General features: G+C 44.7%; 1 protein-coding gene across 2 annotated transcripts in view; it reads left to right on the top strand.

The window, feature by feature from the left end:
- Positions 1 to 15,400, top strand: part of OTUD7A (OTU deubiquitinase 7A) — a 224,118-nt gene that overhangs the window by 192,893 nt on the left and 15,825 nt on the right. The gene's annotated exons all lie outside the window — the stretch shown is intronic.

The raw sequence follows: 15,400 nt of genomic DNA, 5'->3' as shown, positions 1-15,400 counted from the left end.
AAGACTATGTCCACTGCTACCCCTGCATCTAAGGATTTGGTGACCTGGTCATAGAAGGCCACCAGGTTGGTCTGACAGGACCTGCCTCTAATGAACCCGTGTTGGTTGCCCCTAAGCATAACCTGCCCCGCTGGCCCCTTGTGGACACGTATCAGGATAATTCTCTCAAAAAGCTTCTTCCCTCTTCTCTCGTCAGTATGGGACACCTGCATATGACATCAGCCCTGGTACACCTGCTGATTCACAGTGAGAACAAGCTCTCAAAGCGGGGTGGGCACTACATGTGAAGGGAATTTGCACACATCCCACAACCTCCCCTTCCCCCTTCTGCTGCATGTGGCAGGATTTTTTTTAAAGCCTTCCTCAGAGTGATTGGGTGTTGGCTGCAGCCTAACCTGGGGATTTTGAGTGGGGTATGCCAATGCTTCTGCTGGGACTTAAAGCCAGAGGTTCCTGGCTAGAGGGTCTTGCCCCTTCACTCAGGGTCAGATTTATTGCCATAGGTCAAGAAGGAATTTTGCCTCATGGCCAGGTTGATATGGACTGTGGCGGGTTTTGCCTTCCCCTATAGTGGGGAGGCATGGCCCTGTACCTGGGATCTCTGAAGCGTATGTTAACAAACTTTAACAATAGAAGGACATTGAATGCCATGGTCCCCTGCTTTACCTGTGGCAGGTTAGCATGTTATGCCTTGAGTTGTCATTATTGACTATGTAACTTTATTGAGAGGTTAAATTATGAATTTTTATAGGATGCCTTGGATGGGGATGATCCTGACTCAGGCAGGGGGTTGGACTAGACCTATGAAGATCCTCTCCAGCTCTACTTCTATATGGTTCCATGATTTTTTGTTTGTTCCTCTTGTCCTGGAAGGAATCTTATTTACTCTGGAAATGGGAATGGTTAGGAAGTCCAGCCTGGTACTTAACAAGTATGATGCATGACCAGACAAGAGACACAGATATGATTCCCCGCCTCTCTTTCTCTGGAACTACAAAAGTGTTTTAGATTCCCAAAAGAGGGCAGATACTCATGTTGTGAACAACCCCAAACCTGCTGTTCTCTCAGGTCTCTTAAGTGAGTTCAGTTAAGCCCTTCCACCTGGAGAGTAATAGTGACACGTACGTTTTTGGCTAAAATTCAGTAAAACCATTCATCTTTAACTATCACAGAGCCTTGAAATTATTTTGTTCCCATATACTCAACACCTGTTCTGCAAAGTCTTTTATTTCAGGGAATTTCAAGTAGGTGCTTGGCAACCAGTTTAGCTTTGCGTTGTATATAATGGACACGTCAGCTGTCTTCCAGCTCACAAAAAAAAAATCTGTTGCAATCCAACCCCTGTGAGGATACTTTTCACAAATGAACCATGTCTTAAACAGTATAAAAGTACAATTTGAAAAGCCTCTGGAAAATGGAAGTCTGTAAAGTAAAACCATGTCACTTTAAAGAGATAATATAGCCAGAATGAATATACAGGTTTTGAATAGATCTTTCATGTTACCATTTCAGTATTGAGAACTGTAGCTGGTATGGTTCTAAGTTGCAGCCTGTATGGTGACCAGTTCCTGACATCTGTATATAATGTACAGATTTGTAGTTGAGGCTCAGTTGCTTGATTTCAGCACACATTTTCATCTCTTTCAGTCCTAACTTTTTATAGTTTAAGGACCTATGTACACACAACAAAATTGGCCTTTAAAGTGGCTGAACAGTGGCACTGCTTTAATGGTGTTGATATTTACACACTTGGCAGCATATTCCGCTTTAGGTGACTTTGTTACATAGCAAGGTAAAATCCATCCAAGATAGTTTAGTTTGCTACATAAAGTGCAACAGTGCACAGGGCACTGGAAGCCAATGTGCTTGGGGAAACTCAGGCTTGGCAGGCTCCCAGCACCCTGTGCACCCTCCCTGCCACCTTCTCTTGCTGCCAGCACACCCAGCTGCCCTCCTGCCACTTTGCCACTCTGCCCCAGGAGCAATCCAGCCATTCTCAGGAGGTCCTAGGTGGCAGGAAGGCAGCAGCAATGGTGCACAGCTGGAGCTTAACTGCCTCTCCCACAATTTGGGGGGTGGGGGCAGGGGGCAAGTGGTACAAGCTGCTGGTGGGCCGAGTGGTCCCTGAGCTGCGGCGCCCCCCAGGCAGCCCCTGCCCACTAGCAGCCCATCCAGGAGCTGCCTAGGGGGCACCACAGCTGCAGAGGGAAGTACCAGGCCCTGCACAGCTCATACAGGCAGACAGGATCTGGAAGGAAAAAAAAAAAGATCAGGCTCCTTACCGTTTTTTTCTTCAATTGAGTCTGCCTGCATGTGCTGCTACCAGGTTGTGCAGCCCCTGCTTTGTGCAAGGCGTGGTGCTTCCCTCCACAGTGGCAGCACCCCCGTGGACTGGACGGGTGTCACCTGGGGTGTGCCACCACCATGGAGGGAAGCACCAGTGCCCCCCACTGCTCAGGGACCACTTGGCCTGCCAGCAGTAACTCCCGCTCTGGGAAAGGCAGGTAGGCTTTAAGGATTGAGACCTCTATCCTTTGTGTACACGACAGGGGTTTAGTTCGATTTAGTTCTCCCTAAAATGAAATGGTGGGTTTTTAAAAACCCACCATTTCAATTAAGGAAAACTAAACCCCCCTCACATGTACAAGCACCCTAAAATTCTTTCTTTGGATATAATTGGACACCTGTTCATGAGATGCAAGACAGTTGCTGAGGTAAGGAGTATTCTTGTCCATCCAGCTAGCTCTCTTCTGTCAGGGGAAAGGGTGCTAAAATCAAGACCTCTTGAAGTTAATGTGGAGGAGTAATGGTAGGGAGTTGAAAACCTCCAAGCTCCAACAGTGACATGAAGAAGCCTGCTTGAAAAAAATAAAGATAATAAGAACCTGTCTTAAAAGCCTTTGGCAGAAAAGGACCAGTTATGACCTAAATTGAATCCTGTGCAGGATACTTCCTGCAGGAACTCAGCAGTGACCTTAACTTCAGATAAATAGTTTAGGGAGATTGCCTTCTCTGATGTAGAACTAAGCTGTATATTCTGTTTTTTCCCTTAGTGTGTTGGACTCTTTAAAAAGTCTCCATAGTCTGTGATCATTTAATTTTACTTGTGCTTTTGAAAAAAGCTTTATCTTTTCTTTTAAGCAATGCGTGAGATTTTTAGTACTTCTTGTGGCAGTAGCATGATTTTCATTAGAGATGCACAGACGCATCAGTCCATATGGTATATCAATACTGATCAAAGGAAAATTTACGTTATCAGGAATCAGCTTTTTTTTTGCTGATGTGGCTGATTAAGGTCACTGACAAATGTTGCATGCACGTGTGCAGCTGCACAGCATGCACACAGCCAGGAATGCATCCCAGCAGCTTGGAGAGCAGCATCTGGCTAATAAGTCTGTGGGGAAGAAGGTGTGTGGGTCTGGGAAGGGGCATGGGGGGCAGATCAAGGTGAGGGAGGGAGTGGGGCAGGAGCAGGTGCTGCACAGCCAGAGTGGGGCAGGGTGCAGGACAAAGCCATGGCTCATCTGGGGGGCATGGGGGTAGGCAGGGGGTTGCTCCCACCACTGCACCCCCCCCAGGGGAAGCATGGATGCTGTGTACCCCCTGGATCTGTGTGTGGGGCAAGGGCAGGCTGCTGCTGCACATTTGGGGCTGGGGCTGTGCCAGGCTTACCCAGTGGGTGGGGGTGGGTGAGGCAGTGGTAGCTCTGGGAAGGGAGGCTATAGCAAATTTTGGGGTGGTTGTAGCCCCCCCACAGAACCATAGCCCCCTCACAGATTCAGCGGGCACATGCTCCCCCGTGCCTCCACTTGGGGTGTATGCATTGGTGGGAGCCTCCCCGCCCCACCCCACCCCACCCTCCAAATGAGCCGCAGCTGCATACTGTGCCCCATCCCATCCTGGCAGCACCTGCCCCTGCTTCTGCCTAAGCCCCAGCCCCACTCCTTCCCTCACCATGGGAACCTTTGTCTGCCCCCCTCTCAACAGACTTACCAGCTGAACACTACTCACCAAGCTGCTGGAGTGCATTTCAGCAATTGGATTGGTATCAGCCAATATGGCTTGTTAATAATCGGCCATCAGTATCAACCCAAAAAATTTTTATCGGTGCACCCCTAATTTTCATGCTTGACCCATCTTGTAGTTTTCTGCATAAAATTGCAAGCCAGTACATTTGCAAGCCAGGAAACTATAGGCCCATTAGTCTTACCTCGGTCCTGGGGAAGCTCTTTGAGAAAATTATCCAGGAGCACATCTGCGAGGTGCCAGCAGGGGAGTTTATGCTTAGGGGCAATCAACATGGGTTTATTTGAGGCAGGTCCTGTCAGACCAACCTGGTGGCCTTCTGTGACCAGGTCACAAAAGCCTTGGATGCAGGGGTCTCGGTGAACATAGTCTTCCTGGACTTTAGGAAGGCCATCGATACTCTCTCATGCCATCCTCATTAAAAAATTAGACGTCTGTGGTATCAGTGCCTACACAGTGAGGTGGTTCACAAATTGGCTGGAGGGCTGCGCCCAGAGAGTGATGGTGAACAGGTCATTTTCGACCTGGAGGGATGTGGGCAGTGGGGTTCCCCAGGGCTCGGTCCTTGGGCCCGCATTGGTCAATATCTTCATCGGCAGTTTGGACAAGGGGGTGAAAAGCACCTTGTTCAAGTTTGCGGATGATGCTAAGATGTGGGAACAAGTGAGCACGCTAGAAGAGAGGGACAGGCTACAACTAGATCTCGACAGGTTACAGAGGTGGGGGATGAGAACAGGATGGGTTTCAATATGGACAAGTGCAAGATGTTGCACCTGGGGAGGAAAAACCAGCACCATACCTACAGGCTATGGAACTCCCTTCCCATCAGCACAGAGGCAGAGGAGAATCTTGGAATCGCTATTAATTCCAAGATGAACATGGGCCGGCAGTGTGGGGATGCAGTCAGAAAGGCTAACTGCACCTTGTCATGCATCCTTACATGCATCACAAGCAGGTCCAAGGAGGTGCTCCTCCCCCTCTATGCGACATTGGTCGGGCCGCAGTTGGAGTACTGTGTCCAGTTGTGGGCGCCGCACTTCAGGAGCGATGTGGACAGCGTTGAGAGGGTCCAGAGGAGGGCCACTCGGATGATCAGGGGGCAGCAGGGCAGGCCCTACGAGGAGAAGCTAAGGGACCTGAACCTGTTCAGCCCCCACAAGAGAAGGCTGAGAGGGGATCTGGTGGCTGCCTATAAACTTGCCAAGGGGGACCAGCAGGCAAAGGGAGAGTCCCTGTTCCCCCAAGCACTACCGGGGGTAACAAGGAACAACAGCCATAAGTTGACTGAGAGTAGATTCAGGCTAGACATCAGGAAGCACTACTTCACTGTCTGGGTGGCTAGGAGCTGGAACCAACTTCCAAGGGAAGCGGTGCTTGCCCCTACCCTGGGGGTCTTCAAAAGGAGGCTAGACAGCCACCTAGCTGGGGTCATTTGACCCCAGAATCCTTTCCTGCCTGTGGCAGGGGGTCGGACTAGATGATCTGCTGAGGCCCCTTCTGACCCTAACTACTATGAAACTATGACTTAGAGAGACTGCAAATAGCACATAAGTGTGACTGTACAGCTGTAGTTATTAGATAGTTCTCAGCAAGGTAATTGTCCCTTCTTACTTATTGTAACTGTTATCCTGTGTTTTGTGACATTTGAAGATGAACTCCTCCCACAGTTTCAGTCTTGCCTTGCTTATAGTATTGCCAAGATTTAGTGTTGCCTACCGTAAGAATTCTCACAAGTGACTGAGATGGCTGTTCTGTGGAGGTTATTTGCACATGACCAAATAGAGCCCATGACTTCAAGCAAAACTTGCCCCCTCAACTAAAAAAGTACTGTAACTAATCTCCTGAATGTTGTCTGAACATACTCTACTAAGTTCCTACATATAATTATTTGTATTTATTGTATTTCAATTGAGAATTATTTATTACTTTGGATGTATGTATATATGCTGTAACTTTCAATGAAAGGAAGGCCTACTGATCAAAAGGAGAACGTTTCAATATGCTTGTGAAAAAAATCTAGCTTTTCTAATTTCCTATATCCATTTCTTTTTTGTCAGCTTCTAGAAACAGGACAGTGTTAGTAAAACTGAAATCACATTGTCAGAAAGATATCTAATTTCTTTCAGGCATAATTTTCTCAATTCATGTAATACTGAATTGTTACAGGTCTTACAAGAACTTCTGTCTGGAAGAACAAGATTTTTAGTAGTTTCCTGGTCATAGCTGCCAGACATAAATAATCATGCCAAATGTGCTGAACTGAACTACTTCACAGGGATGTTTTAAGGTTTAATAACGTGTTTGTAAGGTATTCTGCAGTCCTTGAATGAAAGGGCACTGCCTAAGTATAAAGTTTCATCATTATTATTATAATTTACTTTTAGGCACAATAGTCTCATTACTGCAGTTTTTAACATGCATTTAGAATTACTCCAGCCTCTCCCATCAAAGCCTCCAGTATGTAATTTAGGGTAATATTATGACATTTTTTCTAAAGAAAGAAAAAAAAAAAAAGAAAATAGAGATGTTTCTTCAAAGAGAATGCTCAGAATGGACACAGATTTTTTTTTCTAAATTCACACCAGCTAATATGTTGAATTACAATGTTAATTTATTTTTTTAAAACTTACTTAATTGGACTTTCTAATGTCACTCTTAGGCCAAAATTATGTTTTTCTTAGAGTTTATCTTTCTCATCATCACTGCCCTTCTTTTGAAAAAATTATATACCATATTTACTCAAGTCCAAGAGGAGGTTTTCCCCCTCAAACAGGATGAAGGGGGAAAAAAAGCTTTATCTTGACCTCCATGCCTGTGTCAGCCCCCAATCCCAAGCTCTGCCTTGCAGCCTGCTCCCCCCACGCACCCAACTGTCCCTTCCCCTCACCTCCACTCTCTGCTCTATCTCCAGTCCCTCCAGGTTGCAGATGGGAGCAAGGGGTGGGGGAGGCAGATAGTGGGGCAGGCATGAGGGGCAAGGGGCAGGTGGAGGGACATATGGATTCCATTCTGAGGTGCCAGTCTAGCCTCATGAATTATGTAGAGAGAGCCAAGTACCTTACTCAGGGCTATAGATTCTGCTGTAGCCACCAAACATCCGAAAGTGAATCATATGCATATGTAGAATAATGTATCTTATACAGGGAGCAGGCAACAAGGAGGGCAGGCACAGACACTGGGGAGACAAGGGGTTGATGTTGGGCTCCTAATCTCCCTTGCTGCTGCTTTCCCCACCATGGGGTGGGGAATTAAGATGGATTTCCACTAATTAGATTCCATACATAGAATTTTTTAACAAATTTATATTATTCCATATATATAATCTAATTATTGGGGGGATTGTCTTAAATTAGAAGTCATCTTGTATTTGAGGAAGTAGTTGTTCAGTAACAAAATTATTGAACTGGGGACTGCCTTTTTAATGAAGGAAGCTGCTTATACTTATGTGAAAGTTTTCTTCTTTTCTATTTGTCCTTCCATCATGCCTATGGCAAAGCCTGGGTGGTAACTGTATTAAAGAAAAAGAGTCTGTCATGCTATCAGAAGTTGTTGTTACAGAAAGCAAAATATGAAAAAACAGAATGAAATAGTCCACAAACCATGAGCACAGTGTGCCCTGGTAGTAGGTGCAACCCCTGTTCCTAGAAAAAAAAGGCTCAGTGTTTTGGACCCTTTTGGATCTTTGAATTTCAGCTTGGGGTCTCCTAAAATATGTAGCATAACTGTCATGCTAGGAAGTGGATAAGTGAGGATGCTTGACTACTTGCATATTACTAGCCCAAGGTACTCTGTAACTGTTAATAAATTGCTTTTATCATACATTAGAATGAATCAGGAATTTTGTGTGGCACCAGATGGTGGTGAGTAAGAGTACTCCCAAACCTGTAGTTTAAAATTGTGGGAGAAAGAGCCTAGCATGTACTAGCTACAGCTCACCTGAGCAAACTGCAGACAGGCTTGTTATCCCTTCTGTTTTACTCATGAGCCCTTCTCTATAGTGACATCTGCTAAGTAGCATAGTCTTTGAAAAATTATGAGTGGTATTGCTCAAACAAACTGATTTGTTCCCTCCGCTCTAATTACAACACTCAGTAAATTATACCCTCTAATGCCACCTAGTGAAATACTGGCAATATTGCAAGCTGTTGCATGTTCCTTATATTGAATGCATGTTTCCAAAATATTCCTATAATTAGGCAGCACAATTTATCTCTTGGGTGATGAATAGAATTTCAAATAGGCACCAGCGTTGGTATTAGCACTTGTATCCGATATTCTGTATTGAAAACATCATGTCCTCCTCAGGGGTCTTTCAGATAATTATATCAACATGCAGAAGATGTGGGAAGGTTCCCTGTAGTCATCAATAAAATTACCGTATTTACTCAAATCCAAGATGGGGGGTTTTTCCCCCCAGTCAGCAGGGTTGGGGGAAGGAGGAAGCCTTGTCTTAAATTTGAGTACCTACCTGGGGCAGGCGGCAGTTCAGCTTCAGGGCCCCTCCCCCCCCCCAACAATCATGCACACATACTGGCTGTCCCCTGGCCCAAAGCTGCCACTGCTGCTTCTGCCTGTTTGGGCTGGAGCTGCTGCCATTGAGTAGGGTTGTGTGAAACTTTGGTTACTGATTCAATTTGGAGGAGATTCAGCCTGATTCAGCAGCTGAACCTCCAAATCCAGATCAAATCAGGAGATGAATAAAAAGGTCCAAATCAATTCGGAGCCTCCGAATTGATTTCAGAAAAGATTCGAAGGAGATATGGAGATTCGAGCAGTCCCTGCTCACTGCCACAGGGAGCTAGACCCAGGCTCCATGCTGGTAAGTGGGGGGGGGGGGGGGGGGGTGGAGAAGAGGCGAAGGAACCATGAGGGGACCCCCACCAGACCCCATCTTCTGCCTGCTCCTTCATCCCCTCCGAGCGCCCCCTGACCACCGCCCACTCTCCTAGCTCTGTCAATGGCTGCCCTGCCTGACCCCAGCATTCTGGCACTTTGAGAGAAAAAAAAAAGCCCTGCACTCACGGGCTGCTGCAGCCGCCATTGGGGCCCCTGGGGGATCGTGGCAGAGCCCTGCCACACAGTGCAGGTCAGTAGGGGGCAGCGGGGATCCCCGCCTGGCAGGAGCCAGTGAGTGCGGGGCTTTTTTCCCCTTTTTTTTCCCAAAATGCCAGAGAGATGAGGCTGGGCAAGCAGACAGGGGATGGGGCCTGTTTAGTTTGGCCAGTTCAATTCAGGACAGTGATTCAAATCACCGAATCGAATCACTGTCCCTCGAAGCATCCGAATCTGAATCCAAAGCGAATCCTAGCTGCTTCGCACAGGCCTGCTACTGAGTGCCCAGAGCCACACTGCTTCCAGATGTAAGTGGTGGGGGTAGGGGGTATGTATTGAAGGGGAAAGGAAGCAGAGGGGCAGGCACAGGACCAGGCACAGAGGGGGCAAGTGGTTGGGGAGGACAAGCTACAGGGGGTCAGGTACAGACACAGGGGGAAGAAGTGGCAGGTAGCAGGTGGTAGAGAACAGGCAGTGGGAGTGAGGGGTATGGGGCATGTGGGGGGAAGAGGGATGTTGGGCAAGTAGAAGAGGAGTAGCTCTTGGGGGGCAGGGACAAGTAACAGGGAGCAGGCATAGGGGGACAAAGGGTGGGGAGGCAGGCATGTGGGGGCAAGGGGTAGGAGTTTGGCCTCATTCCCCACCATTGCTTTCCCTGCTACAGTTGTGGTTGAGATGAATTTAAGATTACCTTCCAATAATTAGATTCTGTACGTGGAAAATTACAACACATTAAAAAATCTCCATGTATAGAATCTAATTATTGGGGAGTTGTTTTAAATTCAAAATCATCTTGGATTCTGGTAAATGCAGTAAATATGGACCTTGATTATTTATTATTGCTCTTGGATACTTCCTAGGAAGTTGCTCATACATTTCAGACTGATTCACTTTAATTCAACCATACAAGCAAAGGCAGTAACTGGTTAATTACAGAGGCCACTGAATCAAAATTGTGTTCAGTGTGACCTGATTTCATATTACCTGTTAGAACAAATCTGAGTGAGGCTTGAATACTGCCGCTCAGCCAACTGGTGCTGGGCCACTGGGAATGTCTGGGAATGCTGCTTCTTTCAGCTGTTGAACTGATTCCTCAAACAGATTACAGAACCTCAGGACCCATGGAAATCCATATAGCTTATTACTGTTATGGCAGCAATTTGTTTGGGATGTGACTGGAACAATTCTTTGCCATGTTCCCAACACTGGCAGCTGGGCAAGGAGTGAGAGAGCAAGCTTCAGAGATGCTCTCTGCCATTAGAGGAATCCACTGTACAAGGTTTTCTTCTCATGGCTAGATCCATTGGGCTGCATATTAAAGTAATATACAGTGTACATAAAAGTTACTAAGGTGGCATTACTAGCTGATAGTCCTTTTGAGAACAGAGCTGTTTGTGGCCATCAGCATCTATAAAAAATTAGTTTTATTTTAATTTAAATACATGCAACATAATTGTAGGCCGTTACAAAGTTACAAATAATTGACTGAACAATTTGAGGGGAGGGGCAGTGAAGGGACTCCTCATAATCAACCTGGAATAATTATCAGTTGTTTGACAATAGTACATTTACAGTAATATACTTGTTAAAAAGTTTTGCTCTTGAGCATCTCTCCAGCATTGGAGTTTGTCAGGGGCTTTAGGAATATCTGGAAAATCTGATTGGTGGCTGTTAAAAGAAAACCAGTCTAAAGGGCTGTGAGACAACAGGACAGATGACTGGAAACATACTACTATGACCCTGTGCAAGTAGCATGACAAACTGTGAAATGGAAAAAAGCCACTTGCCATATTTTTTTTTAAGCTGTTGTTCAGGAATAGTTGCAGTGACTTATTTGTCAAGTCTATTTCAGACTGTGTTAACTGCATATGGTTTTTAATAAATATGCTTGACTGTGTGTGAGCACCAGCCAGTTGCAAGCTGTATTGTTAGTAAGCCAATTGGAGGCTACAAAGACTAGGGCTGTGTGAAGCTTCAGTCACTGATTTGATTCAGCAGGGATGTTACCTGATTCAGCAGCTGAATCTCCAAATCCGAATCGAATCAGGAGACCCTTTAATCTCTCCAAATCAAATCAGAATCCTCTGTATCGATTCGGAGAGATTCGGAAACATTTGATGATTCAGACATAGACACAGTTTTAAATGTTTTTCTACATACCTCAAAGTACCAGACAGCTCATGAATGCTGAGATGCCTGGGCAGATGGAGTGTCCCACGGGAGCGTGTGGGAGTCCCCAGAGCTGTTGATAGTGGACCCACAAGTGGACCAGAAGCACTTCTGGTCCACTCCCAGGTCTGACAGGGAGCATTTTGATGAACCCCGCCCCCTAGCTCGGTGACTGGTACCTCCTCGGTCTCGGGGGGCACCTAGGGTCCCCCTGCAGCCAATCGCTGAGCCAGGATGATGCAGGGGGGTCCCCTGTATGCTCGACGGCAGACCCAGAAGTACTTCTGGTCCACTTCCAGGTTTACGTGGGGGGGCTCCCCCACACTCCTGTGGGATGCTCCATCTGCCCCAGATTGGAAGTGTTCACAAGTCACGCCTAGTACCTCGAGGTATGTAGAAAATGCATTTAAAGCTGTGTCTATGTCCGAATCACTGATTCTCCAAATCAGCATCAAATCTTCAGATTCGGATTTGGCCAAATCGAATCGGGACAGTGATCCAAATCAACAAATCAAATCATTGTCCCTGATTTGAGTCCTGTTCATTTTAGAAATGACTGTGAAGTCTGTCCTAGAATTTTAAATGGTCTCTTTTTCTATGGGGAGTGGACAGGGAGCTTTTCTATGGGAAGCAGAGGGGGAGCTTACAATAAATTAGCAATAGTGAATTCCCTTTGTGTGAGAGAGGGGAGTCCTTTGCAGTGAGAATGGAGTCCAGGAGTTCAGCAATTAATTTTTACATTAAAAGAATAATATTGCTTCGTATCTATCTCAGGCTACCTACAAGAGTCACTTTACAGTATATATTCTCAATGCAGGGCTTTAACAATACCATCTATAAGGAACTTTATAAGCCATGTGCACATGTGGAGATAGTACAATATTTTAACTGCTAATATGTTTTTTGAGGGAGAGATTAGTGTGGCACTCTTGGGACAATTTAGAATCAAGTTTATTTTGTATAAATGGCTTTTTTACAAATCCGACTATTGGTAAGTAGCAAATTTGTATACTTTCAATATCAATAGAACACCTACTTTTAATGGATTCCTTAAAAATATTATGAAACTGTCAATAAGTACCTATCATTGTTCTTTAAACAGAAACTATAATCTAAGTATCTTGAAGGTGTGCTAAACCCAAAAATTACCATGTTCTTATCAGTTTGCATTTTCTGTTGCGGGGTGGGGGGAACATGTCGATCCAAAGACTCAAATGTGACAATAATAAAGGGATTTGGGATTCAAGCCTCGTGGTAAAACCATGTAAATCAAATCGCACTTCATGTCCTTACATGCATAGGTTTGAGGCAGAAGTATATGCCACTGGGATTGAATATTAAATTATTTTTGGCTTAACGGGGGCCGTTCCATTGCACCTGTAATCTCACAATACAGTATGTTTGTGAGGTGCACAGTGAATCCTGAAGCAGTACATAATGTTTGCTTACTGAGCTTAATTTGCATAGCAGACATTATGACTACACATTCCTTTTAGTACCTGAAGTGATGCTCACAAAGAGGGACTTGGTTTTATTTTCACTTATCTCTTTCATCTACCATGTCCAATTAATCCCCCACAATTAATCTGTCATTTTTGTTCCTCTAAAGTGAGCCCCTGTATTACCCCAGTGCATGGGAGGTCATAATCAAGCCTAATAATTGCTTCCAGCTGTTATTTGATACTTTTTGGAACTTTTTAATAAGCAATAAGTTGGTGACTCTAATGCAGAACTTTTCTGATTTTAAACTGAAAACTCAGATGCTGTACTTGCTTTCCAAACATACTTTCTTCAAAGAGTTGAAAGTGTCTAGCAACACATTGATCAATACCTGAATGTAATAGCAGCATCTGTAGTGAAAATTAGTTTAATATCCTGCAGTTTTTCATGTTTTGCACAAAAAGAAACCTGGAAAAATGCGAAGAAATAGTACTTTTTGCTAGTCAGTAGGGGGCAATGTTTGAACAAAAAATGTACAGCATTTTGTTGTTCCAACCCCACCTTCTCTGTAGAAAATAAGATCAAAGAAGTTTAGCTTTCTAATAGAGTCATTATCAGAAATACCTGATTCAAACACACTTTTATAGTTATTTCAGCTTGATTATTAAAAAGGTAGATTATATCCTGTGTTTTGATCTGTAATGAATAGCACTTAGCCAGAAAAGCTCTGTCTTCCAGAGCTGATAATATATTTCTGTACTGCTGGAAAATAACAGTTAAGTATTGTTTACAGCACAGGTAATAACCTCTGAATTATTCATTGCCATGAGTTTCAGAGTTCCTTTGCCCTTTGGTTTTGGTTGAAAACCCACAATAAGTCATTTATGCCTGTGTTATGGAAAATCTCATTTCCTGATTGATTGTCACTGGAGCAATAGTAAACTACAGAATTCTAAAAAAAAAAAAAAAAAAAAAAAAAAAAAAAAAAAAAAAGAGTCCCTATTCAACCCCACAGCTTTTTCTGTTTTTTAATGAAATGGAAGAAAGATTTCAGTGTTAGTTAAGATTTCTGTTCCATTATTCTTGGCTTGTTTGTGGTGATGAAGAAAGCAGTTAATCTATAAAACTTCCTTTATATAAAATAGGCCTATACAAATCTGTAAAACTTGTCTTTGTCTTGCTAAATAAACAGCAGAGCCATCAAACCTCATGCTGGAGACTAACGCTAACTTGAACTAGCAAAAAATAGGAAAGCAACGGAGATGACCCGATCCTTTCAGTGGACCTGACCCAGTCCTTGAATTACCATGCTGTTGCATGTATGCTGTGGGCTGTGCCTCAGACTCTTAAATATCCTAATTGGTTTTTTTACCTGAGTCCAAATCTTCTGACTTGCTCTTTCCTTTCTGTTTCTATGTATAATGATTTTATCAAACCACAGTACTTTTACATTAAGGGTGAAAAATGAAAACCATGATTCACGCATGTACATTTTTGTATACACACATGAGGACCTGTTTGTGAAAGTAGTTTCCTTGTGGAGCTAGTTGCTAGAGTGACCATCATTTGTTTTAGCTATTTTCAATATTACAATGTAGGATATCACTGTAGATGGACATTGTGCATTACAAAATGTTGGGATCCCTGCTCAGAATTGCAGCCAGCCCTGGTCTGCACATGGCATTTATCTAGACACAGCTTTTTAGGTTCCGGATGTGAATATTGTTAGAAACGTAATTTTACTGACAGAACCCCTACGTGAGCATGGTTATGCTACGACATACTTTTTTTTTTTTACATTCATATAACTCCTCTTCCTTTCCTCTTTTAGCTAATTTAATTGTATATGTACAGTAGGGAGTGGTACAGCTTTAACTATACCAGTCTACCAGTATAGTTAAAACAGTACAACTCTCTAGAGTAGACACAGCCTAAGAAGCTGATCCAACAACTTTTACTCCATCTTGGCTCATGCCATTTGCCTCATTCATGTCAATGAGACTCTGGGTATGATTGTGCACAGTCTATAGTTTTCCAACAGATACAATACCTGATGCCAGAGGCAGATCCAGGTGGGGTGCAGTGGCACAGGTTCACCTCTCCATTCAGTCAACCACCATGGAGAAGCAGTGGGCAGGGACTTTTTTTTTTTTAAGTCCCGAAAGCAAGGAAGAATCTGATTTCAAATCAGGTTGGGGAACAAAAAGATATGTTTTCCTCTCTCTTCCAGCAGAAGTGACTGCAGATCCCTGGAATCTGTCACAAAGAAGGATCTGCCACATGTTCCCACTGCAAAAATACTCTCCTCCCTTTCCCTCTATCCTCAGCAGCACTTCTCCCAGACTCATTGCTGTCTCTGGCTTCCCTGGGAGGCAGGAATTGAGGGAAAGCTCCAGAGCACTTCCTGTCCACCCACTCCAGCTTCTCTCTCCTGGGAGTCAAGCTCAGCCAGGGATAGCAGTAGCAGCAGGAAGATCCCTTACGATCCCTGCCAGCCTGACAGCAGGTGCAGTGGGTGGGAATCTGCTTGCTGCCCCTGCTGTCTCTAGTTGACTCTGGCTCCACATGCAGCAACAGGACAGGAGTGGCTCTGGGGTCCCCACACTCCTGGGTCAGCTGGGAACAGCAGCAGGGACAGTGGTGGTTAAGGAAGGAAGGAGAGAATGGCAGGGGAGGACATGCCACGGACCATGGACGAGAAGGGAGGAAGGAA

The sequence above is a fragment of the Gavialis gangeticus genome, unplaced genomic scaffold (assembly GCF_001723915.1).
Source record: "Gavialis gangeticus isolate Ggan-Ray unplaced genomic scaffold, GavGan_comp1, whole genome shotgun sequence".
Lineage (NCBI taxonomy): Eukaryota > Metazoa > Chordata > Crocodylia > Gavialidae > Gavialis > Gavialis gangeticus.
Note: the sequence above shows the minus strand (reverse complement) of the source record. Positions and strands in the feature narration are given on the sequence as shown.